Source organism: Gavialis gangeticus, unplaced genomic scaffold (genome assembly GCF_001723915.1).
Source record: "Gavialis gangeticus isolate Ggan-Ray unplaced genomic scaffold, GavGan_comp1, whole genome shotgun sequence".
Taxonomy (NCBI): Eukaryota; Metazoa; Chordata; order Crocodylia; family Gavialidae; genus Gavialis; species Gavialis gangeticus.
In genome coordinates this window covers 47,590,931-47,616,063 of record NW_017729025.1, presented here as the reverse complement: position 1 = coordinate 47,616,063, position 25,133 = coordinate 47,590,931, and positions in this window count along the sequence as shown.

Sequence of the window (25,133 nt, the reverse complement as noted above, 5' to 3'; positions counted from 1 at the left end):
CTTCCAGCCCAAATGTCTATGAAATCTATGAAATCTACCAGATGAAAATGTGAAAACAGGACTGTGAGAAGCATGATTACAGTTTTGTATCTGTGATGCACTTATACTTTTGCATATGGTTTATACTTTAAGGGTTCTTTCTCTCTTTCTTTCTTTTTTTCAAAATGGCTGCTGACAGGAGTGTCTGCTCAGAGCTCTGAGAACTTCGCCCTGTCTTGTATGCCTTTCTCCTTCTCTTGTTTTGTTTTCCCTCCCCAGACAGTCTGACCTATTTCCCACTGTAGACCCCCACTTTTAATAACTTTTCCCTGCCTTCCCCCCCACTTTTCTCAGCCCTTTCTCCTGCAGTCACCCTCTCCCCCTCCTTGACCATCTCAAGACTCCAGATGGCTGGCTACTCATGGATCCTATTGAGATCTGCCATTACGCTGTAGCTTTCTTTCAAGACCTGTATGTGGCTGAACCTTTCTGCCCAGAGTCCACTAAGTGCTTACATGATGGTCTTCCCAAACTGCGTCTAGTGTCAGCCAATGAACTTGAGCAAGAGCTGTCCCTGGAGGAACATGTGATTGTGGTGGGGAGCCTCACAGCGGGCAAAGCCCCAGGGCTCAACAAGCTGCCCACCAAGTTTTATAAGGGCCTCTCCTTGGCCCTTGTCTCTTGCACATATTTCATGAGAGCCTCGCTGATAAAATCCTACCTGTCAGCTGTCATCGGGCAGTTCTCACCCTGCTACCAAAGACAGGACCTCAGCTGCATTAAGAACTGGTGGCTGGTATCCCTTCTGTGTGGTGACTACAAGATTCTGGCAAAAGGCCTAGCCAACCGACTGAGTACTGTCATAGCCTCACTCATTGGTCCCAAACAGAGCTACTGCATGCCGGGCAGAACCATCTAAAATAATCTGTTCCTCCTTCATGACCTGGTGACAGCCACAGACCTCTTTGGACTAAATGTCAGGCTCATCTCCTTGGACCAGGAGAAAGCCTTTGATAGGGTCAGCCACAACTACCTTTTTGAGACCCTGGAGGCCTTTGATTTTGGACTGGTCTTCACCTCCATGCTCTGGGTACTGTACTGAGACATCTCCAATCTTTTGAAAGTGAACAGCATGCTCTGTGTTCCATTCCTGGATCACAAAAGCATCTGCCAGTGCTACGCCCTCTCAGGAATGCTGTACACTATGGCCATTGAGCCCCTGCTTCACACACTGCGATGGCACCTGACTGGCCTCATTCTTCCATTAACCTCTGGTTTGGTTGGCAGCCCACTGGTTAGGATGACAGCATATGTAGATGATTGACCATTTTCCTTAGCAGCCAGGGTGATGTCCTGTCAGCCTGGTAGACTGTCAGCACGCTTATGAGCATGCTTTCTCAGCTCGCATTAACTGACCTAAGAGCAACACCCTACTCTTTGGTGCATGGACCAATCTTCCCCCCCAGACCTGTCCAGGGGTCTCACCTAGCAGCATGAGGGCCTTAAAGTTCTGGGGTATACCTTGACCCGTCAGTCTTCCTAGCCTGGAATTGGGAAGGCCTTACTGAGGAGGTAAGTGAGAGTGGTGGTGGATGGGTTGTACTCAACCCGGTAAGATGTGAGCAGTGAGGTCCCCCAGGGCTCAGTCCGAGGTCTGCACTGTTTAACATCTTCATCAGTGACTTGGACAAGGGGGTGGAAAGCAGCTGTCCAAGTTTGCTGATGACACTAAGATGTGGGGCAAGGTGGACACACTTAAAGGGGGAGAGAGAGGCTGCAACTAGATTTAGACAGACTAGAAAAGTGGGCAGACAAGACTAGGATGGGGTTGAACGTAAATAAATACAGGGTGCTGCACCTTGGGAGAAGGAATCCACAGCACACAGACAGGCTGGGGGGCTCCCCTCTTGAAAGCCCAGAGATGGAAAGGGATCTTGGAGTCATTATTGACTCCAAGATGAACATGAGCTGCCAGCGCCAGACCGCAGCCAGCAAGGCAGCCATACCTTGTCATGCATCCAAAGATGCATCTCAAGCCGGTCCAGAGAAGTGATACTCCCCCTCTATGTGACTTTGGTCAGGCCGCAGCTGGAGTACTGCATCCAGTACTGGGCACCGCACTTCAAAAGGGATGTGGCCAGCCTGGAGAGGGGTCAGAGGAGGCCACCCGCTTGGTGAGAGGGCAGCAGGACAGGCCCTACGAGGAGAGACTGAGGGACCTGAACCTGTTCAGCCTCAGCAAGAGGAGGCTGAGGGGGAACCTGGTGGCTGCCTACAAACTCATCAGGAGAGATCATCAGCAAATAGGAAGAGCCCTTTTCTCCCCAGCACCACCTGGGGTGACGAGGAGCAATGGTAATAAGCTGATGGAGAATAGGTTTAGGTTAGAGATCAGAAGGCAATATTTTACAGTCAGGGCGTCCAAAATATGGAACCAACTTCCCAGGGAAGCGGTCCTCGCCCCTACCTTGGGCAAATTCAAGAGGAGGTTGGATGATCACCTGTCTGGGGTCTTGTGAACCTAGCTTTCATTCCTGCCTGTGGCAGGGGGTCAGGCTAGATGATCTCATCAGGTCCCTCCTGACCCTAGCTACTATGAAACTATGAAACTAGGTGGTGGCACTGGCACTTGCCCAGCCTTCCTACCATGGGTGGGTCTTCATTGTGAACAATTTGGCAGCCACAACACTATGGACCCCCCCACTGGAATTACTGAAACAGCTTCAAAGAATTCTGGTGGACTTTTTCTAGGATGGATGTCATTGGCTCCCATGAGCTGTTCTCTATCTGCCTACAGCTGAGGGAGGCCAGGGTTTGGTTGACCTGGTTAGTAGAATGGCTGCTTTCTGCCTGCAGGCTCTCCAGAGACTCCTTAACTGTGAAGACCACTCTCAGCAGCTGGCCTGTGTGTTTCTGCATTGGGTAGGGAACCTCAGGTTTGACTGAGAACTCTTTCTCCTGAATCCTACCCTTCTGGACTGGGGCACCCTTCCTCCCTTCTACCACAGCTTGTTGCAGGCCTGGCAGAATGACCTCCACCTCCAAGCCTGGGCCTGCTGTCTGCAATTTCCACAGTTGCTGCAAGAGCCACTTGTCTACAACCCGGCCTTGCAGCACAGACTGTCAAGCGTCAGGGCTGATACTCTCACAGTCATGTACAGTCCAGCTAGGCCACCTTCTCAATCTGAACCAGTTGGACTGGCTGTCAGCCAAGGCTCTGGCTGCCGAGCTGGGCATGCATTCAGTCCACTGCGCTTCCTGTCTCTTGAGGGACATGTGGATCACTCTCCCAGTGGAGGCAACAGCTGCCATTGAGCATTACTTCTGAGTGCAGCAGGACATCTTGCTGGAGATGTCTCTGGAGATCCCTTTCCACCACTGCACATTGTCCTGGTCATGCATAGCTATCTGGGCAGTGGACCTAGCACCTTATTGACTCTTCCTGTGCCTCCTGACAGTGATGCCAGGATTCACTTTGACGTGCTTCCCCAGAAAGCCTTGTATGCATGGGTGGTTTGTATCCACCATGCTCGTGTCCTCGCCACTCAACCTGACATGATGTGGAGGCAGCACCTAATGGCACCCACACTCACACCAACTCGTCCTGCATGGCACATGCTTCAATAAACCACCTATTGCCAAATGGACTGGCAACCTCCAGTGGCAGTTGCTGCATAAGATACTGGCCACCGGCAATCTCATCCACCACATGGACCTGACTCCATCAGTGGCCTGTCCTTTTTGCCCAGGGGAGGTAGAAGAGGACTTATTCCATGCCTTCCTCAGGTGTCCCCAACTGCTGCTGCTCTCTGCTGCCCTTGGCACCTTGTTTGAGGTGCTAGACTTGGACCTCTTGGAGAGCACCTATTTGTTTTCTTTCCCATGCTGGGTGGCAGGCAGGGGTGTCATCTGCCTGGCCAAGTTTTTGCTTGGTCAGGCTAAGATGGCCATCCTCAAGAGCTTCAGGAACTGGCTTAATGGGGCCAGCTTTGATGACACCCTGAGACTCTTTCAGTTCTTGGTCCGGGCATGCCTGATACTGGAATTTGAACATACAGTCCTCCAGCAGACAGTACCCACCTTCCAGCCATGTTGGGCCATTCAGGGGGTGCTCTGCCCTGTCAAGGGCATCCACTTAGTCCTCGCACTGTGATACTGCTTGCCCTTTCCTGGGGTACCAGCAGAGGGCTGAGAGACTGTTGTTGGACTAGCTGTTTTTGTTTTTTTAGACTGTGAGGGCAGAGCTTGCAGGCCATTGCCCTAGGGTCTGTCTGTTATACCTGGGCCCCTGCGTGAGTAGTTTTTTAAATGTTTGTTGTTGAATTTTTACCTCCTTTTCCCCCTAATAAACCTTTATAAAAAGTCAAAAAAAGTCTGTCTGTCTTTCCGTCTGCCTTTCTGTCTTTTTTTCTGTCTTTCTCATTGTTTTTACAAGTAGCTTTATGATATTCAGTCCAGTAAACAGTGACTGTGGAATAACCCTAAAACAACACTAAAAAACAAATAGAGGATCATTGTAAGATTGGTGAGTGAGCCTGATTTTCAGAAATGCTGTAGCTGCATAATTTGAATTCAGGTTTGTTGTTTTCTATAGCTATCCTCCACTCCATTCCAATATGCTCAAGCACTATATGATATATTTTTATTTCTAAAAGTAAAACTGAAATTCTGATAGTATGTCCCTAGGATTATTATAGAAATGTGAAGGGAGCTTGTACATACAGAAAATTAAGGCTGGGGGTACATAATGAGCCAACTGCTGCCATTCTAAAAATACGCTTTTGACGAGGAAAAAGTTCTTGAGGAAAAGAGAAGCCCTGTTTAGATCTCTGTGGGTGCATCTACACATGCACTTTACTTCAGAGTTGACTAATTAGATCTGCAGTAATGTGTCTTCATCTACGTGTGCACTGGTGTTAGGGTGCAACAAATTAAATAACTCTGCCATTTTCAGTATGTCCTTGGGGACTGTACTATCTTACAGCAGAGTAATTAACTGTACTGAAAGACATTTAGACTGTGACAGGACCTGGATGGGGCATGAGGGTGCTAAAGTGCAGGGGTTGCCCACCACCCAGGCCAACATTTCAGCACCCCTGTGCCTGACACCACCACCCGGATCCCGAGGGTGACCTCCCATGTCCCCTGCCAGCTCTGGGCTGCTCTGCCATAGCTAAAAGTGCTGCTGTCCTGGGTGCATGTGTAGATACTGTGCCCAGGAACAGTGTACTCCCAGCGTACAGTTTATTTCTTTGAATTAATTGCATGTGTAGATGCACCCTGTTAAGAGAGAATTAAATTAAACAACCTTTGCTCATTACTTTAACCAGTTCATCATGGCATAAGATGCCATCTGAATTCCCTGGCTAGGAGTGGGCATCCATTGATCCTCTGAAGCAGGGTGTACACATAAGAGGTCTAGGCAGATGCCTGATGAATCCATTTGTAACTGACAACCCCAATTCAAGAGTGACACAGGTAATTACATAAGTTACGCAAATCCATATGTTGTTTAAGTTAGAGTCCAAATTAAGTGTGTTGCTTTCTTCTTTCTCACTTTGATTCCATCCTCTGGATCAAAGCTGCTTCATGTTCAGCTGCACCCAGTGCCAGATATTCCCTCCATATTGGACAGGATTTTGTGCACGCCTCCCAACTTTCCATTTTAATGCTGACTGACTTCATATAATTTTTGTACACATTGTGGTACTGCCATAGAAGGCAAACCTGCTTTCTAGAGCCATCTTGAATCTCACTATACAAAATATTCTTGGGAATATGGTCTTCTCCCATTCTCCTGACATGGCCTTACAACCTTCTCTTGAAAATGGTTTCTAAGTGTGGTTGTCCTATATGCTCCAGTACCTCTGTGTTTGGTATTCAGTCTTCCCACTTCCTCATATTTACCACAACTAAATAGCATCAATATTACTGTCTTCCTGAAGGTATTGTTCCAGGTATGATATATGTGTTGCCATTGATGCCAGCTGACTTTTATTTTCTTGATGTGACTACAACTTCTGGAGGGCAATTCAGACATGTCAAGACCTTTATTTGCCATCATCAGTCTGTTGCCTTTCAGCTAAAACTTCTGAAATATACAGCATGATCAAAATAACTGAACCAAAACCAGCTGAAAAACAGTCATGACCCTTATCACTGGAGTATCAAGTGCAAAGGGAGAAAGTTTTTTTTTTAAAGTTTCTTTTATATTGATGTTCCTCACAAAAAAATTAAAAGTTGTTATATTCTAATAAAACATTTTAATTTAACTGTATTAGCATTCTCTGATGAAGAGTTTTTCATCCAAAATGTCCCCAGCCAGCTCTATATCTCTATGCATCTCAGGAGCACCATAGAGGTTTCGAACCTATGGAAACCATCTTTATTATTGTCTATAAATATTGTCTATATTTATGTGTATATGTGTATTAATGATACATTATTTGCTACATAAGAAATATTCCTTCAGACACAACAGCCAGGTGTATAGCGCAGTCCCAGGTCTTTCGGTGGGGCTGTTTGCCAAAGCTGAGAATCCAGCTATTAAAAGACACTTATCTCTTCAGTGATCTTCCCTCTGGATAGGGAGAAAGAAAAATGGTTTCAGAGAACCAGTCTGTAGTAAGCTGGTAGAAACTTAGTGTCTAGAGAATAGAAGACATTATTAAATCAGGTCCCAGTCAGAGAGTAGATGGATTGAGATTTCTCAACCCAAAGAGAAGTAGCAGTTTGAGGGCTATCACTTAAAAGGGGTAGAATCAGGAGACTGTGGAAAGGTCTTCAAAGGGAGACTGGGACATAACTCAAAGCAACTGGATATTTATCCACCCAAGAAGTATAGAACCCTAAGGCATAATGAAGGTGTTTATTTGAACTTCATATGTATTGTCTTAGATCCAATTTATCTGTGCTTTGCTTATTGTACAATACACAAATCAGGAGTACTAACTACATAGTTTAGGAAGGTTGTTGTTTGTGTGGGGAACATGTCAGAAAGGCAGCTGTTCCATTTATTCCAGAAGATGCTTTTGTTTTATGTTGTAATTATATAAGCTATTTTTGTCAGCTCATTATTGAAATGGTGTTATAGTAATTTTCTATTATCCTGAAAAACTCCCAGTGCTGTCTTAAGCACCTCACTCTCCCCAGTTCATCACCATACCTGAGCCATGCAAGATCCATTTATCTGATTTTTCCAAAAACTGTTAGGGCTGGAGCTGTTCATAAGTAAGGATTTCTATCTCCAGGGAAGTCCCAGTATTTTAATATTTGTTTTCAATCTGAATCACAGCAAAAACCTGTGTGTGTGTGTGCGCGCGCGCACGTGCATGTATGTGTGGGTGTGGGTGCGCACGTGTGTGCATGCGCATGTGCGCACAGAACTCTTGTGGTAAAGGCAATATTTTTTATTAGACCAACTAGATAGTTGCAAAAAAATTCTTTATTCTCAAGTTTTTGGGCTCACTTGCCCTTCCTCAGGCAAAGGAGAATGCAAAGATTGTAAAATGTATCCCAGGTAGAAATGAAGCTTCATATTGCACAGGAGAACTCGAGGATGGTATAAGTTCTCCTGGGTGGGAAACTTCATTTTATAATAAAAATTGGAGCAGTCTACTTACCTCAGAGGAGTCTGATGGTAAGCAGGATGTTGAATTTGGCTTCTTTCTTGTTAAGTTGTTTCATATTGCATAGGAGGACTGGTCAATGGGATGGTTTTCCTGGATAAGGAAGTTCTGTTGTGGAGAAGCTGCTCTGCAAGTATGCAAATTCAGCTCGAACAAAGGGCCGGAGCAGGGGTGTTTGCTTCCAGGATTCACGGTGTTGAATTTTGCTTCTTTCTTGTGGAATTATGATGTTTTCAGTTCAAAATAGTTAATGACTATATCTTCCATGTTTCAGGGATATAGGTTGTAGCCATGTTGGTCTAAAACAAAAACTGTCTTGTGGTAGAGGTGTGATATCTTTTATTAGACTGACTAGATAGTTGCAAAAAATGTGTGTGGACATACACCTATATGTACAGAGAGGGGAGATGGAGTCGGGGGAAGGAGGGATGGAACTTAAAAAATATCTATGTGGAAGTAGTAAGACATTATTTTGGTTTTGTGTGACATTGATTTCTGTCCCCTTCCTTATGGGACTTGTAGTCCAGGAGACTGGTAATTCCAGCTGAACTACATTTGCCATGGTTTAGTATGCTCATGCAACTCCTCTGGCAATTCCTTCGGATGGGATATGAAATACATCACAAATTGTTAAGGCAAGTTTCATAGCCTATAGAAAAGAACAGTGCACTGAGGCATTTGAAACACAGCGAACCTTTGACATCCCAACAGCTCAGAAAAATACAAATAATGCCTAACATACCCAAAATGAAATGTTTCAATTCCTAATTCAGTTTAACAGACTCCTTCCCTCCCCCCACACACACTTTTTTGTTTATAGTTTAGGTTAACATGACTGAATATAGAACAAACCATTTTATTGTTATCATGGTGGATTTTTTAAGTAACTAAACGGTATGCAGAAAATGTCTATATTGCAAAAAGTTCATTTTATGTTTTATATTTTTTTTAAAAAATCCTCATTTGAGATGTCTGGCCAAACCAAAACAATTTTTAATTGTATGGTTTTTTTGAAAAGAGGTGTGCCAAATTTTTAGGCAATTTGGAAAATAAATGAAATCAAATACAGACCACATAGGATTTGATTCTGTAAAATTAAACCCTGATGATATCATGTAAAACTGTTATTTTGTCCTTCTCCTATTAGGACTATTTGTACTCTGACACAGACACACACAAAGTTCAAACTGGGCTTTGTATACTGATCCAGTGGTGAAAAAAATTTCCAGTGTGCCATTACTAGCTAGCATATAAATTAGCCTCTTTCCATAAATACTCAGATCACTGGCAAAGGATGTGCTAATAATTTTTTAAAAGCTAATTGGTGTTCCCCTCCCCCACCCTTTGGTCTCATTCACTGCAAGATTATTAGGAAAGAAAGAAAAAGTCTTTCCAGTTATGTTGGTTTGAACTGAAAACTAATACTCCAGGACATTGGCATTTCATAGACTGAGCTACTGTGATTATAATTGGTAATAATGCTGACCATAATTAATTTATTTGATTTTGGTATTTTATGTATTTCCATGAGTCCAATGCAGTTGAGCAATAAATAAATGTGCCAATGAAATAAAAGAGAACTAGCAAAAGAGCTCTTGTACGCCAGGCATAAATGTAGTTGTAATAATTGAAACTACCAGGGTCAGTAAGCATATGGCTTTACAGCAGGAAACAAAAAGGACCAGGGTAATAGAAGTGGCTGAGGATTAACACACCCTTTGATTGATAGTTATAAATCTGAAGACATTCTGTTACAGACCATTTAAATTCAGTGACCACTCCATGGTTTTTGTTGCTGCTTAATGCTCCCCACAATGAAAGAATAACAATCCGTATTGCTAATGTGGATGGAGCATTCCACAGGAGCGCGGGGGGTCCCCTGCGTGCTCGGCGGCAGACCCGGCAGTACCTTCAGTCCAATTCTGGGTCCACCACTGAGCACACTGGGGACCCCCCTGCGTTCCTATGTGATGGTCCATTTGCCCCGCCATCTCAGCATTCACGAACCACCTGATACATTGAAGTATGTAGAAAAAACATAGAAAACTGTGTCTATGTCCCAGTCGAATGTCTCCAAATTGAATCGGAGGCTTCTGATTTGATTCAGAGAAATTAATGGGTCTCCTGATTCGATTCAGATTTGGAGATTCGGCCACCCAATCAGGCCAAATTGAATCAGCACCTGAAGCTTTGCACAGTGCTGCTGTGCACAGTAATGAGCTACTGTGCAGTCAGCATCTCATGTAGATGCAGGGAGGAACAACTGTATGAGTCCTGTCACGAGCTCAGTTTTCTCATGCTTCCCAGTCAAGTTAATTCAATTCCCATTCTTCCTCCCTCTCTTTCCTCCTCGTCTTTCTGTGTCCCTTACAACAGTGGGAGTCACATAGTTTGTGATCTGTATGAATGTCAACAGTGGGCTGATGAAGTTCTACTTTGTTTAATATGGCAATTACAGAGAAATAACCACTGATTAGGCCCAGATCTCCTTGAAGTATTTCTAATAATTTAGTAGTGTGTGGCCCCACTCAGAACTTCTGCCTGAATCCGCTGCATTTCTGTTTCATATCTTTACACAGTAATTGGCTTTTTCTGCACCGGTTTAACATTAAAAGGATATGATATGGCTCATTATATAATACGCTTTCCCATACAGTATTACAATGCAAAGGGTAGGGCTGAATATCACTTTTCAGAATGGAGGCAGGTCAAAAGTGGGGTCCTGCAGGTCATTACATACTGGGCTTTGTTTTATTCAACATTTTTATTAATTACCTGGAAATGGGGTGCACAGTGAAATCTCCAAGTTTTCAAATGATACCAACTTATTCTGTGTAATCAGGAAATTGTTCCAAGTAATCAAGTCCCAAGCTGAAGAAGAGGAGCTACAGAGAGGTCTCACCAAGCTAAGTGAGTGAGCAAAAAAATTGCAGATGAATGTCAGTGTCAACAATTGTAAGGTAACACACCTAAGGAAAACTAGACTCAATTATATGGATACAGTACTGGGTTCTGAACTAGCTGTTATGACTCAAGAAAGAGACCTCAGAGTCAGTGTAGATAATTCTCTAAAAACATCAGCTCAATGTGGAGTGGCAACCAAAAAAACCAATAAAATTTTGGACATTATTAAGAATGGAATTGAAAGCAAAACATAAAACATCATTGTGCTATTATACAAATCCATGGTGCATGCACATCTTGAATCCTGTGAACAGTTCGGGTCCTCACATGTCAAAAAAGATTTAGTAGAAATGAAAAGGCACAGAGAAGGGTGACCAAAATGTTTAGGAGCCTGGCACAATTGCCATACCAGGAAAGACTATAAATGGGTTAGGATTTTTCAGTTAGGAATGGAGAAGGCTGACAGGGGATATGATGGAGGTTCATAAAATCATGCAGGGTATGGACCAAGAGAACAGGGAACTGTTATTCACCAGGTCCCAAAATGATAGAATTAGAGGGTATCCACTGAAATGAGTAGGTGACAGGTTTAACACTAACAAGAGAAAGTACTTTTCTATGCAATGCATAGGTAACTTGTGGAATTCATTGCCACAGGAGATGATGGAGGCAGATTGTGTAGCTGGGTTCAGAAAAGGACTGGATACATTCATGGATGATTGATCTATTAATTACTATTGAACAGAATGGTTGGAGATGTTTCCTCTGGCATTTCTAACTCAATAAATGGTGGATGCCAAGGAGACTACTGAATAGGGGATAGATCACAAGAGATAACCGGTTCAGTGCCCTCCCAATGTAGCAGCCACTTCTGCCATTTTTGAACAAAGGATAGTGGGCTAGATGGAGCATTGGTCTGACCCAGTATGGCATTTCTTGTGTTCCTGTATTCTTATGTGACTGGAAGGATGAAGTACAGGATGATGGCGGGCAAATTAGTATGGAGATCGTATGGAATTTCTTCCCTCTCTATGACCTTTTAACTCCAAATGAAACTGAAGTTTCTCTGAGCTCCAGAAAAGTCCAGTTAACTGTTTTCTCTCCTATTTTAGGGATTACATCACAAGTACTGTAATGTCACCAGAATGACTTCCTCTGGGATGCTACACATTAATTTTTAAGTTTCCAATTTAATTTTGCAAGGCTCTTGGCTAGTTCAGGTAAGTTCTGAATAAATTCCCTAGGATCTAATTCCGCCAGTGAGCTGCTATCCATAAAAAAGGACAGTGCAGGTGGGAATTGCCCTAACAGAGGAAACACAAAGCATTGTACTTTGGCCAATGTGTCATATTTACAGGGTCCCCAAAGCAGGAAGGAAAATGTACGCACCAGAGGTGGCGTATACAGAGTAAATACTTCATAAAGTGATTTGGCAGAACACAGCAATTTCATTTTTAAATTTTACCTGTCTTTCTACTGAGATTTGGCAGGACAGAAAAAGACTTCAGTAGATAGACTATCTCTTAAAACTGGATTAGATAAGCATGAAAATCCTGTCAATCTCCTTTAGGTGTTCATGAAGCCTTGAGAGTAGGAGTTTTTGTGTGAGTTCTGATATATCCAATTTCATTTTTATCAGATTCCTTTTGAAATGATAACAGGTTATCTATAAAATGTCAACACACACATCGAGATATTGGTCAAGATTTTCTCTTGCTCTAGAGATCCACCAGTTGGGGGAGCCAGGCCCTACGAAACTCATGGAGGCATCCTAACTCCGGGGGTCAAACTTGTCTTGCTGCAACTTAAAGCTGCTGCCAGGCAACAGTGAGTTCTACTGTCTGGTGAATTGAACTCTTGTTCAGAAAGGCTTATGCTTCTCTGATACAGTTACTTTATAAGGATACTCCTCTACCATCTCATCTGCCTAAGTTATACCAGTCATGTAAATTTTCTAATTAAACCTATGCCAGCAGAAAAGTGATATAATAAACCACAGCTCCACCATGTCTGCCCCCTTTGCCCTAATTTGGAATCTCCTATCCTTGAAATGTCTCCTATACCAGGGAGAGGTGGGGTACAGGAGCAAACTCAGTAATAGTCAGCCAGGAGCTCTCTTATGCCGGCTTTGATGCCACCTCTTATGCCAGCTCTTCTGAACCATTGTGGCTAGATTATGGCTCAGTTATGCTACCTTTGCAATGTGATTGAGCTAAAATGATTAATTTTCCCCTTTCTCCCTCCCGCTCCCCCACACTCTCTTTTTTTATCCATACAAAATAGATGTGAATCATCTGTTGAGCAAAGGAAGCACAAATGGAGTTTGGGTCAGCTGTTGTGACCTGCATGGGGTGTGCCATGTTCATGTTTCTCCCAGTGTCAGGATCACTTCATCTGCACCAAGTATAAACTGGTGTCTGCCCTGGGGGAGAAGATTCACAGTTTGGAAGCAGGGGTATCCATGCTGCATTCCATCTGAAAATAGGAAGATTACTTGGACAAGAGTTATGGGAAGGTGGTACTGGAGGGGCCAAAGGGCAATGAGGAGAAGTGGCAGCATGTAACTACTCAAAGAAGGAGGGCCCCTAGGATTAAAGAGCAGTGGATTGAAGTCAGCAATCACTTTCAGCACTCTGAGGTGGAACTGCTGTGGAAGAGGCAGAGGAGGCAGCAGTCTAGAGAGCAGGAAGTGCAAAATCCCAAGGACAGGGGCTCCAGGACCACTGTACCAAGAAAGAAGAGAAGAGTGGTGGTGGTTGGTGACTCCCTTTTGTGAAGGACAGAGGCAATAATTTAGCATCCAGATGTGGAGACCTGGGGGGTATAGTGCCTGTCTGGAGCCTGCATTCAGAATGTCACACAGTTTCTATCAAAACTCATCCATCCTTTGGACTATCCCTTCCTGCTTGTCCATGTAGCCACCAATGATACTGCCAGGAATAACACTGACCATATCAGAGATTCAGAGATTCAGAGATTCGGAGATGCTAGGGTCAGAAAGGACCTCAAAGAATCACCGAGTCCAACCCCTGCCAGTGGTAGGAAAAAGTGCTGGGGTCATGTGACCCCGGCCAGGTGTTTATCCAGTCTCCTCTTGAAGACCCCCAAGGTAGGGGAGAGCACCACTTCCCTTGGAAGACCATTCCAGATTCTGGCGACCCTAACCATGTAGTTCTTTCTTATGTCCAACGTAAATCTACTCTCCATCAGCTTGTCACCCTTTTTTATGGTAATTCCAAGGGGTTCTCTGGTAAACAGAGCATCTCCTATTCCCTGCTGCCCCCCTCCCCCTAGTGAATCTGTATACTGCCACAAGATACCCTCTTAGCCTTCTCTTGTGGAGGCTGCAAAGGTCCAGGTCCCTCAGCTTTTCCTCATAAGGCCTTTCCTGCAGGCCTCTAACCATACAAGTGGCCCTCCTCTGGACCCTCTCAAGGATGTTCACATCCTTCTTGAATTGCGGTGCCCAGAATTGGACGCAGTACTCTAGCTGCAGCCTAACCAGTGCCACATAGAGGGGGAGCATCACCTCAATGGACCTGTTCATGATGCACCTACTAATGCACGACAAAGTGCAGTTAGCTTTGCTAATTGGTTCATCACATTGATGACTCATATTCATCTTGGACTTGACAACAACTCTGAGATCTCTTTCTGCTGCTGTGCTGCTGAGTAGATCATCCCCCAGCCTATAGGTGTGCTGGTGATTCCCTCTCCCTAGGTGTGGCACTTTGCACTTGTCCTTGTTGAACTGCATCCTATTGTTCTCTGTCCACTTCTCTAACCTGTCCAGGTCCACCTGGATTCAGTTTCTTCCCATCAGTGTGTTTGCTTTTACCCACAGTTTGGTGTCATCTGCAGATCTGGGCAGAGTGCTTTCCACACCCTCATTCAGGTCTCTTATAAAGATGCTGAATAGCACCAGCCCAAGGACCAAGCCTTGGGGAACCCTACTGCCCACATCTTTAGAGGTCGATACCAACCTGTATCCCCTCTCTGGGTATGACCCTTAAGCCAATTTGCCACCCACCTGACTGTGTAATCATCTATGGCACAGGCATTCAATTTGTTTATAACAATCAGATGGGATACCATGTCAAAGGCCTTCTTAAAGTCCAAGTAGATGACATCTACCTCGACTCCTGCATCTAAGTTTTTAGCGACCTGGCCATAGAAAGAAACAAAATTAGTCAGACAGGATTGACCTCCTCTGAACCCGTGCTGGTTGACCTTCAGCATTATATCACCTGCTGGACTCCTACAAATGTGATCCTTGATATTTTTTTTCAAGGATTTTCCCAAGGATAGAGGTCAGACTAACCAGCCTATAGTTAGCCAGATCCTCCTTCCTCCCCTTCTTGAAAATAGGGACCACGCTGGCCCTTTTCCTCTGGGACTTCACCTGAACACCATGAGTAATCAACCAGATATGCCAGTGGCTCTGCTGTGACACTGGCTAATTCTTTCAGCACCCCTGGATGGAGCTCATTTGGCCCCACTGATTTAGACAAATCCAACCCCTCCAAGTGTCTCTACTAGGTTGGCACCGATAGTTGGTGGGCTGGTGTTTCTCCTGCTTCTGTCAGTAATGCACTTGAGAGATTTGTCTAGATCCAAGTTCAAGAATACAGAGGCAAAAAACTCATTGAAGGGCTCTGCTTTGTCCCTCCTATCTGTCACCAACTGCCCTTGTCTATCCTGTAGGGGTACTATGCTGCCCTGTACCTTCTTTTTGTTCCCTATTGTGAACGAGTATCCTAAATCAAGTCAGAGAAACAGCGCACTTTGACAGAGCCTTCTCCCCCCGCTTCACGTTTTTCTTGCCTGTCATGACTTGATGGGAAATAAAGTTAGTACTCTCAGGTGGGTGGCCTCTGATTTTTAACTAACAATTCTGTTTTCTTTCAGGCATGCTGCCCACGTCACTCCCATGCCTCCGCACAGGAAACTGGCTTCATCGCTGCAACTATCAGCTCCATCTCCTCTCCTCTTCCAGGGAAATTACTAATCAAGTCTAGCTCCTCTTATAGGGGCTCATTGACACTTTACCAGCTGTTCTGGTCTCCAATGCTGCAAATACTTCAAGCACCAAAGAAATTATGTCATCTCGCCAGCTGGTCCCACGTCTTTTGGTAAGTTTCTCTTTACTCTCTTCACTCTTCCGTACCAGGGCCATCAACTCCCTGTTACACACCTCCCCTCTTAGTCCAAATTTCCAGCTCAAGAATTTGTATTGACAACATTCATTCATGGTTTTCCAGCATTCTTTTTTTTTTTTTTCCGTGGTCATCTCTTCTTCACTTGCAGATCACGATAGAAAATCAGCTACTGTGTTCTTCTTTACTGTGGGCATTGTAAATTTTTGCAGTTTGCAGTCACTTCAAAGGGGCATGGTCTGTAATCAACTCAAACTTCCGCCCCAGGAAATAATACCTGAACAACTGGACCCCCCCACCTGATGGCTAGGCATTCTCTTTCTATTGCTGAGTACCTGGTTTCTGGTTTTGAGAACTTCTTACAAGCATATACTATTGGGCACTTCACTCCCTGCCATTTTTGGAACAACACTGCCCCCATCGCACATCCTGAGGCATCTGTCTGTAAGAAAAACGGCTTCTGAAACCTAGAGGTATATAAAACTGGTGCCTTATGAAGTGACTGTTTAATCTCCTCAAAAGCTCTTATAGTGGGCTCCCACCAGTTCAACTGTCTGGGTCTTCCCTTTGTTATATCTGTTAATGGGACCACGATCTCAGAAAATGTTTGACAAATCTCCTATAGTAATTCGCAGATCCTAAGAATGACTGTGAAGAAGTGAGATAAAACTCGCAGCATGGAGGGCTGGCAGAACTGCAGGTGGAGACCAGAAGGGAAGGAAAATACCCACTTTCAGAGCAGCATCTTGCTCAGGATTGGAGGAGGGAGGCTGCCCAGAGGTATTTCTGGCCCTGGAGAGGGGCAGAGAAGTGTCAGTTCCCTGCAGACCACAGGGAGAGAGGAGTGGCTGAGCATCCCAGCAGGCACGGCCTGTGGAACTTGCCATGGAAGGCTGTGGGACTGATGCTGAGCAGGAGGCAGGCAGAGACCTGCGCGCATGTGGCTGGTGATAATCTCCGGAGTGGACCCGCAGCTGCAGATCCAGAGAGAGGGAGTCCACAAGGCCTGTGATAATCTCCAGAGTGCAGTTTCACCAGAGAATCCAGAGGAGGGGCCTGAGGGATACTACAGTTACAGATAGAGCCTTCCTGCACATGGGGAGACCCCAAGGGGACTGTGAATGATCATAGGAGTGCAAGACAGGCTGCCACATAACAAAGACTGGACTAAGGGATTTTTTTTTTTTGATTGTTGCGATTGGGGATTTTGAGAACTTGATCCCAGGTAAAAGGGGACATGGACTGAGCCTGACAACGAGGCTGGGAGCAGCTGGGTTTTTTCCTTGGTTTTTTTTTTTCTGCCTTTTCTTTTGATATTTGAGCACAGGCCAGGATCAGCCCTGGAAGGGTGTACCTAATTGAAACCAAAGGTCACCCTGGGGTAGCAGACCAAATAATACCACAACAGGTAGCACTGTGACCTGGCTGTAGAAGGATTTTGTGAGTACCATCTGGAGAGGCTAGGCTGGGGTAAAGGGGAGGTTTGGAGCTGCACAGAAAAAACAGGGATTGAGACCAGGCAGGATCATCATGGGCAGTGCCTCCTGGGAATATATTTCATCAAAGTCATGGCAGGCGAGAAAACATAAGACCAACTTCCTGGCAGACTAGGTGATCCAAAGCTGAGGTCCACCCTGTCGCCGCCTGTAGGCAGATGAGCTCAGGGCAGTGGTAGCAAGCCCTACAACACATACAGCCCTCTCAATGACCTAAGTTGTCTTAATGTCTTTGGCAATTTATAGGCTCTTATAGCCTCCACTTTAACTTCTAGCAGTCTCACCTAGCCTTGGCCTATTTGAAAACCAAGGTATTTAGCCTTTTCCTGTCCCAAACTACACTTTTGGAGACTTGCTGTCAGGCCTGCTTTCCAGAGCTCCCATAGGACTTCCCTTGGATGTTGGCTGTGTTGTCCCCAGGTGGGTGAGAATATTATAATATCATCAATATATGCCAAGGCATAATTCTGATGAGGAGCTAACATTTTATCCATCAGCTGCTGGAATCATGCTGCTGCTCTATGAAAACCAAATGGCATTCTGTTAAATTGAAATAATTCCCACGAGGTCCCAAAAGCCATTTTTTCCTTAACCCTATCATTCATAAGAATTTGCCAATAGTCTTTTATAAGGTCTAGGGTTGAGATATATTTGGCCTGTCTTACCTTCTCTAACATCTCTTCTATCTGCAGCATAGGAAATGCATCAAAAGTTGCAACTTTGTTTACCTTCCTAAAATTGACACAGACCCGGATAGTGCCATCCGTCTTTGGCACTATCACCCATAGACTTCTCCATGGGCTCCTGGATATTTCTGTAATATCAGCCTCCAACATCTGTATGATGTCCTGTCTAACGGCTTTCCACAAATGTTGTGGCAACCTCCTCCAGTGATCTCTTACTATGCACCCCTCTGGTGTCCTAATACTGTGCACCACTCCCTTGGTTCTCCCCAGTTTTGCCTTGAACACATTGGAAAACCCTTCTATCAGCTGTTCTAATTCCTTCTTCTGTTCTGAGGACAACTTAACTCCAATCTGGGGATCTCCCATCACAAATTCATCTATTCTCAGGTCCCCTACATCATCTAAATCCCCCACATCCTCCTGCATCAGCCACGACTCCCTACCATTCCACTTCTTTAACATGTTAATATGGTAGTTCTGCTTCCTCTTAACAGTTCTGGTCCTTTGGACTTTGTAGTTCACCGGTCCCAGCCTCCTAGTTACTTTCAATGGGCCTTGCCAGTGTGCCAGCAGTTTATGACTGCTGTCAGGTAACAGCACTAAAACCCAATCCCCCACCTTCAGATCTCTTTCCTTAGCATGGGTGTCATAACTTTGCTTTTGCCTTTGGGAGGTGGCACTTGGATTAATTCAGCAATCAGAAGAGGTTCAGGTCTCCCAATCAGAAGAGGCAGAAGAGGTTCAAGTCTCCCAATCAGTCTACACAGGGTTTTTTTCTGTAGGCTTTTAACCAAATGTGGCCCTCCTCTGAACCCTCTCCAGGCCATCCACATTCCTCCTGAAGTGCGGTGCCCAAAATTGGATGCAGTACTCTGGCTGCAGCCTGACCAGTGCTGCATAGAGGGGAAGTATCACCTCCCTAGACCTGTTTGTGATGCACCTATTTATGCAAGAAAGGGGGCAGTTAGCTTTATTTATTACCTCATCACACTGGTGACTCATGTTCATTTTGAAGTTGACTACGACTCCAAGATCCCTTTATGCAGTTGTGCTACTTAGAATGGTATCTCCCAGGCTATAGGTGTGTTGATCATTCTTCCTTCCCAGGTGCAACACATGACACTTATCCTTATTAAACTGCATCCTATTCTGTTTGTCCCATTTCCCCAGCCTGTCCAAATCAGCCTGGATTTGCTCCCTGCCATCTAGTTTGTGTACCTCCCCCCCATAGTTTGGTGTCGTCAGCAAACTTGGATAGGGTGCTTTCTACTCTCTTGTCGAAGTCACTGATGAAGATATGGAATAGTACCGGTCCCAGGACAGAGCCTTGGGGGACTCTGCTGCCTACATTTTTCCAGGTAGAAACTGATCCATCCACCACTACTCTCTGGGTGCATCCCATAAGCCATTTTCTACCCACCAGGCTGTGTAATAATCTACATTGCAACTCTTTATTTTATTTATAAGAATTGGGTGTGACACTGTGTCAAAGGCCTTTTTACAATCTAAGTAAATAACAACTACCTCTATTCCTTCATCCAAGCATTTTGTGATCCGGTCATAAAATGTAACCAGGTTTATGATACTGTAATAGTATTGCCTCTGGGAAATGTGTAGCATAATCTATCATCACCAACACATACTGGTATCCTGCCTCACTTCTTGGGAAGGGTCCTGCAATATCTAAAGCAATTCTCTCAAATGGGTGAGCTGCTTGGGGCATAGAAACTAATGGCACTTTCATGGGTTTATAACTGGAGACCTTTTTACACTCAGGGCACTCCTTACAGTATCGCTCTATCATCTTGTAGATACCAGGCCAAAAATTTTTCTATTTCAGTCAGGTTTCTGGTTTATCCTAGCCCAGATGCCCTCCCATAGGTAACACATTTGCGACCTTCGACAACTGTAACCAATACTGTTGGGGTACCAGTATTTGGGCCACTTCCTCTCCTCCCTAGCCTTTATCAACCTGGTATAGTATCCCATTTCTTACCTCAAAATGGGGCACCACAACTGTCAATTCCAGTCTAAGTACCTCCTGCTCTCTCTTAGCCGGGTTTTCTTCAAAGAAATTTTGGAACAAGGGTTCTTGTCCTTGGCACTCTCTAAACTGGCCCTCGACTATTAGGTCTTCCAAGTCTATTCCTTCCTCCTCTGCCTCATAGGGTTCTTGTTCTGGCACTCTGGCCCTTCCACCTGCCTCAGATAATCTTTTGCACTGAGTTCCCCCATGGCTTTCACTATCACCTCTTGCAAGTGAGGCCAGTCGGTAACCAAAAGCATTGGACAAGGGAGTATCTCAGCTAATCTGACCGCGATCTCTTCTGTTTGGTTTAGGACCATCAACCTCAGTCTCTTCCTTTGATAGGTATAGGAGGCCACATGTATACAAACCATGTTAACAGGGGTTGTCAACTTGCCTATCTCTGGGGTCACCAGATCTGATCTCAGCACAGTTTGGGTGTACCCTGTATCAACGGTGGGCCTAGTGGGCACCACTAGGTCTCCTATTCTCACCTCCACGATAGGCTTGGCCTTGCACCACAGCCCCCTATGTTTCCCAAAACTGCAGTCTATCTGCACCTCATGGGGAAATTCATAAATCCCTCATTCCTCCCTCTCTTGTTACAATACTTCGCTATGTGCCCCCTCTCTCTGCATCTAAAGCAAATCACTTCTCACAAATCCCAGCTCCTGGTTTCTTTAGTACTTATCCTTACACCCTCATTTCTTGCTTCTTTGTTATGATTTTCTGTGTGGGTAGAAGTGTCTGTACTCCCTAACTTCTCTTTCCTCATTGGCTTGTAGTCAAATTCTGCATTAGTATAATCTTCGGCTACCCTTAAAGCCTCCGCTAAGGATCTGGGTTGATGTCTCCTCATCCACTTTGGCATATTTCCTTCCAAGTCTTTTACAAATGGCTCCAACACTACTAGATCTATGACTTCTTCTGTGGTCTTACTAACCGTTTGGATCCAGTGGCTGCATCACTGAAAATCTATGCTAACACCGTGGACAACATTTCTTATGGTTTCTTTTTAGCCCTAAGCTTCTGCCTGTACATTTCTGGGGAAATTTCCAACTTATACAGGATAGCCTCTTTCACTTCCTCCTAACATCTGGCCTCTTCACATGATAGGGCCCTATATACTGACTCTGCTGGGCCTGTCAGCAAAGGCCCTAACTGTATAGCCCATTCTTTTCTAACCCAGGCTGCCACAATAGCGGCCCTCTCAAAACTTTCTTAAAAGCTTCTGCGTTGTCTGACATAGACATCTTGGGCAGTCTAGTCCCCTCTACCCCTGTGTGAATAGTTATGGGTCTCACCTCCAATTTCTCACTAAGCTCCTATTGCCAGGAGAAAAGCATTATTCTTGCACTGGCTTCTTGTGCCCTTACACTAACCAGTTCTTCCATTTGGGCTTCCTGCCCCTGTAATATCCTAACTGTAAGGGCATGGGTTTGCTGCCAGTCCGTGGGAGGCTGCAGATCCACATTCATCATTTCTACCTGATCCCAGTTTCCCAGGCAATGCACCAAAAGTTTGTGAGCGGGTGTCCTAAATCAAGTCAGAAAGACAGCGCACTTTGGCAGAGCCTTCCCTCCCCTCGGTGTTTTTCTCACCTGCCATGACTTTGATGGGAGTTAAAGTTAGCACTCGTGGGTGGCCTCTGATTTTTAACTAACACCCAGAGTGATGCTCATTCTTTCCTTAATGTTACTACAGCTGGGGAAGCTGGCAAACTACCACCCCCAGGGGTAGCACCCTTATGCATTGAACCAAGCTTCTGGGAAGGCTGAGGTCCTATCCAGCACTCCGTGTTTACTTCCTCCCCCCCACACCCCGCTCTCTCTCTCTCAGAAAGCAGAGATACACAAAGCACAAATCAAATTGTTAATTGGCCAGCTGCAGGCTTTTTAATTCACTCCTTCTCTCTGCCTGGAGAGATCCTGCTTCCAGCCCGGTCAGGTAATGTAGTCAGTTCATAAACATTCTTTCCTGATGTCTAGCAACAAAGTATCTAAGCAGGAGTACCTGGTCCCACAGAGTTTCCAGTGAGGTTCCCTCCCGGTGTAGCATGCTGCCTGGCTTCTGTTTTCCTTTGAGTATGCTGCCCACCTCACTCCCATGCCTCTGCACAGGAAACTGGCTCTGTCACTGCAACTGTCTCTTGGCTCTGGCTCCTCTCCCCTTCCAGGGAAATTACTAATCAAGTCTAGCTCTCCTTATAGGGGCTCATTAATTGACACTTTACCTGCTGTGCTGGTCTCCAATGCTGTGAACAATCCCGGTACCAGCAAAATGATGTAATGTCGCTGACCAGTCCTGCGGCATCTGGTAAGTTTCTCTTTACTCTCTTCACTCTTCTGTAACAGGGCCATTGGCTCCCTGTTACACCTATATACTTGATGAAGAACTTTTTGTTGTTTTTAATTTTTGTTGCCAGCCTGAGTTCTAACACTGCTTTCATCTTCCTGATTCTTGCAAGTGCAAGCCAAGGAGGTATACTCCTCCTTGGTAGCTATCTGTTGCTTCCACAGCCTATATGCCCCTTTTTTTGCCCTTAGGCTTTCCTGGATTTCCCTATTTAGCCAGGAGCATGTCTTGGCCCCTTTGCCCCCTTTTCTATTCAGTGGGATTGCCTCCTTCTTCACCCAAAGGATCAATTTCTTGAGGAATGACCACCCTTCCTGGACCCCCATTTTGTCAATGCTCTTAAACTTTAATGTCCCACTAACTAATCTCCTAAGCACACTAACGTCAGCCTTTCTGAAGTCTAGCACTTCTGCTCTACTGGTTACTTTTCCCACCCTTCTCCAGATAGTGAATTGAATCAACTGATGGTTACTATCCCCTAGGTTGCCTTGTACCTGCAGGTCTCCCACCAGGACATCCCCCATAGCCAGCACCAAGTCCAGCAAAAAGTTCCCTGTAGTGGGATCATATACCTTCTGCATTAGATGGAGGTCCTGTATGCAGGTTAAGAACCTACCTGAGCAATTAGTTGTGGCTGACCAATCCTCCCAGAAGATTTCAGGGTAGTTTAGGTCACCCATAATAATTGTATCTCTTGAATGTATGGCCTCTGAGAACTGTCTGGAGAATTCCAGGTCAGGCTCATCCTGGTGTGGTTGCTTACAGTAGACCCCCACTACTAAGTCCCTTTCCCTTCTACCCCCTTGTATCCTAACTCACGGTACCTCAGTTTGGCCCTCCTTTGATCCCATCTTGATTATAGAAGATGTAAATTACTCCTTAACATAGAGAGCAACACCCCCCATCCCCAAATTTTTCCCCACTCTATCCTGTCTGTGCAATTTATAACCTTCAATGCCTACCACCCAATTGTGAGTATGGTCCCACCAGGTTTCATTTAGCCCAATGAGGTCAAAAAGTACCTGCAAGCAGGAATGTAAGTTCCTCCTGCTTGTTCCCCATGCTCCTCACATTAGTGTAGAGACATTTAAGCCCCCCAGTGGGTTCCCTTGGTACCCCACTGTCCTAATGTCTATCAGGCCCCTTAGTGTTTACCTGGGCTGATCCATCATATGGCTCATGGTTTTCTGAACCTAGGTTCTCATTTTCTACTGCATCTCCATCTCCAAATAAACCTAGTTTGAAGCCCTTCAGAGGAGATCAGCCAACCTGTAACAGAACAAACTCTCACCTTTAGAAGAAAGATGAAGACCATCTTGTCCCAGGATATCTCTCTCATGGAAGTGTGGATTGTGGTTGTAGAAGCCAAAACCCGTATGATGGCACCAACTCCGGAGCCGCAGGTTGTCTTCTCTGATGCAGGCATCTTGGTGTTGATGGTGACCGCTGACTGGAAAGATCAATGAGAAGACCACCTGTACCTCCAGCTTCCTAAGCCCAGCCCTCAGATCCTTGTAGTCACCCATGATGTGGTTCCGGACGACTCCTGGCCACATCATTTGTGCCCATGTGGCTGAGGACCATGGGATAGTAATCAGGGGGCCAGATGAGGTTAGGAATCTTCACAGTGATATCTTGGATCCTAGCACTGGGCAGGCAGCAAACTTCCCATACCATGGGATCCAGTTGACAAATAGGCCCCTCTGTGCCTCTCAAGAGGGAGTCACACACCACAGTGACCCAGCATCTCCTCTTCCACCTGCCTGCTTGTCACTCAGCCTGCAACAGAATATGTCTTCCCCTGTGACTTTCTGCAAGTGTAATTCAAAAGGATCTTAAAAGATTGGAAAATTGGGCTAGATCTAACAGGATGAAGCTCAGTGTGGACAAATGCAAGGTGCTACTCCTTGGGAAGAATAATCACAAACACAAATACAAAATAGGGGACACCTGGCTGAATGGCAGCTCTGTGGAAAAGAACTTGAGAGTCTTGGTAGACCACAGACTCAATATGACTCTGCAGTATGATGCAGCTGCACAAAAGGTACATGTGATTTTACGCTTTATCAATAGAGGCATTAGGTGCCTCTCTACTCAGCACTAGTTAGGCCTCATTTCCAATACTGTGTGCTGTTATGAACTCCACATTTTAAAAAGGACAGGGAGAATTAGAGAAGGTCCAGTGGTGGTAGCAAAGATGATCAAGAACTTGGAAGGCAAGTCACAGTTTCATAGTTTCATAGTTTGTAGGGTTGGAAGGGACCTGAGCAGATCATCAAGTCTGACTCCCTGCCTTGGCAGGAAAAAGTACTGGGGTCTAACGACTCCAGTGAGGTGTTCATCTAGCCTCCTCTTAAAGACCCCCAGGGTAGGAGCATCACGCCTTCACTTGGAAGTTGGTTCCAGATCCTAGCCACCCTGACAGTGAAGTAGCGCCTCCTGATGTCTAGTCTGAATCTACCCCCTGCCAGCTTGTGACCATTATTTCTAGTCACACCTGATAGAGCTCAGGGGAACAGGTACTCCCCCAGTGCCTGCTGGTCCCCTCTGACTAGTTTGTAAATGGCCACTACATCCCCCCTCAGCCTTGCCTTGTAGAGGCTGAACAGGTTCAGGTCCCTTAGCTTCTCCTTGTAGGGCCTGCCCTGCTGCCCCCGATCATGCGAGTGGCCCTCCTCTGGACCTTCTCCATGTTGTCCACAATCCACAATCCTCTTGAAGTGCGGTGCCCAGAACTGAATGTGGTACTCCAGCTGCGGCCTGACCTGTGTTGCACAGAGGGGGAGATCACCTCCTTGGACCTGCTTGAGATGCATCTGTGGATGCATGACAAGGTGTGGTTGGCCTTCCTGACTGCATCCCCACACTGCCAGCCCAAGTTCATCTTGGAATCAATGATGATT